We start from the raw sequence: 2,513 nt of genomic DNA on the forward strand, positions 1-2,513 counted from the left end.
GATAAAAATAAGATGACAGAGAAAATACAAATTTGAGTAATTAGTTCATAATGTTCTTTTACAGTATATCCACCTATTATAATTACAATTCTTATCATGATTATGATTCTGCAAAATACGTACCATTTAATGTTGACCTAACATCTAATGAGTCATACTCATTATACAAAATTGTGTACCGTATTAGGTCAGGTGGACTACTTGATGTACAACATGATATGGGAGCATTAAAAAAATTTGATGGCCAATATTGGAAAATTTTATTTGATTCAAGTATTGGTAAAACTACTTGGCCTTATGGATCTGGTGTTTCGAGTAAAAAAGAATGGGTGACCATATTGTTAGTGCATTTGAAGGTAATTCTAATTTGTTATGGGCTGAAAGGTATGGTAAAGAAACATTGGGTATGAATGATTTAGGGGTTAAACATTGTGGGATTAGTCATACGGGTAGTTTTAAAGTTAGCACGGCAGTTGATTAGGGAGAGTACAACTGAGTAGCCTATTTATCTTGTGAATTTTTTGAATTATTTGAGGCTAGAAGGGCAGAAAACAGCGGCGATCGAAATTTTGCAGCAATTTTATTGGGAAATACTGGATTGGCTTATTGTTCCTGGAGGAAATCTTGGGAATATTTATGCTTTTTATAAAGGTTTTCATATGTGTAAGGAATTAGGACTTGTTGATAGGATGCCTAAGGTTTTTTGTTGTCAGGCTGCGAATGCAAATCCATTATATCTTCATTATAAATTTGGGTATTCTGATTTTTAGTTAGTGAAGGCCAATTCTACTTTTGCATCTGCTATTCAGATTGGAGACCTTGTTTCGATAGGTAGAGCATTGTATGATCTTCAAAACTCAAATGGGATTGTTGAGGAGGCGATGGAAGAGGAACTGATGAATGCGATGGCCCAGTCACATCTCAGTGGCATGTTTATATGCCCTCATACAGGTGTTGCTTTGTCAGCATTGGCTAAGCTTAGAAAGAGTGGGGTTATATATATCAATATAACATAAATCATTCATTGAAGTTCCATTTAACTATTGAAATTTAAATAAGTTGAACAGGAGGAAATAATGAAATAATCCCATGAAAAAAAAATCTATTCATTGTCGCTAATGTATATTGTCAAGTGTTCTTCACCATTTTCTAATACTCCATCATTCTCTTCATTGTCACTGATGTATATTGTTTCGTGTTCTTCACTCTTTGCCATTTCTACATCCTTATCTTGACCTTTTGGAATGGTTGTCCTAAGTTCTCTGTTTTCTTGTCTAAATTCCATGATGTCATTGTGGAAATATTGATTCATTTCAAAAAATTGTCTATTAGCTTCCCTTAGTTCATTGATTTCTTTTTCTGCATCGTTCCTTATCTTTCAGAGTTCTTTGTTTTCTTTCTTGGCTTCTTGGAGTTCTTTGAAATTATAATCTCTAACTTCAAATTGATACACATTGTGGAGTAATTGTATAGCTTGTTCTGCTGCTTCGTTCTCTGATTCGATTTCACAATTTTGTACATTTCCACAAAATGATTCCAATGTGGCTCTTTCTTCGTATATCTTTTCATACTCATCCACATCCTCTTTCATGATTTCTTTCAATATTGGCACGTCCATAATAACAGTAGAAGCAAATTTGTTACCTTTCATTATGGTCTTGTAAATTGGTGGTGTGTAAATTCGTTCCTTATTAGGACCACTTCCAATATTGCTTTTTGTGATATTGGTATCACTGTTTCGTATTCCATTTTTTTTTTCCTTTGTATGAAATTCAACGTCCTGCAAAATGAATAATAATTCATATAAGTTTAGCATTTATTGGTATATAATTATTTTGTGTAAAACTTGAAAACTGAAAAACAAAATCTAAACTACTAGATTAATCTCAACTTGTTAATAAGCTATCATGAATGACTTTACAAAACACTTGATTACCTGATTGTAGTGATTCTACTACTTTGCAAAAGAAAATAAAATTTAGCTATTTTTTTTAATGAAAGAGGAATTAAACAGTTAGTTGAGAAGAGAAATTTTATTTTTAACCACTCCTTATTTTGATTATGAGTAGTCGTTTCAATTGCTATGTTGTTACTTAGTAGCCAATTCAATTTGCTTCTACATAACTTGAATACTTCACCCATAAATATTAAGAGCCAAAATGTGAACTTAGCGGGTACGAGATTGGCATATATCAAAAGCTCATTGAGCAATAGAGAGGTAGTAGGTCAAAAAACTCTATTGATTTTTTTTTTTTTTTTAAAGGAGGGCTCCTGTAAACTTTTTCACTGATTCGAATGAGGGAAGATCTACACTTCGGCCTGCGGATGTGTTGATATACAGTTGGTCTGAGGGGAGACATGCATGTGTTGATGTAACTGGAGCCTCTCCGTTGGTAGGGCTTGGGAATGGAGTCTTTGAGGTGGGTGAAGCGGACTAAGAGAGCAAATGACGAAGGGGAAGATGGAGAAGCATGAGGAAGCTTGCACGGCTAACCAAAGATTGTTTCATTTCA

The 2,513-nt window shown here is 33.7% G+C and overlaps 1 pseudogene; it reads left to right on the forward strand.

Moving 5' to 3' along the window:
- Positions 1-325: 325 nt before the first annotated feature.
- On the forward strand, positions 326-1,289 carry LOC147504874 (threonine synthase, chloroplastic-like; annotated as a pseudogene).
- The last annotated feature ends 1,224 nt before the right edge of the window (positions 1,290-2,513 follow it).

This window comes from Coptis chinensis, chromosome 4 (genome assembly GCF_015680905.1).
Source record: "Coptis chinensis isolate HL-2020 chromosome 4, ASM1568090v1, whole genome shotgun sequence".
Classification (NCBI taxonomy): domain Eukaryota; kingdom Viridiplantae; phylum Streptophyta; class Magnoliopsida; order Ranunculales; family Ranunculaceae; genus Coptis; species Coptis chinensis.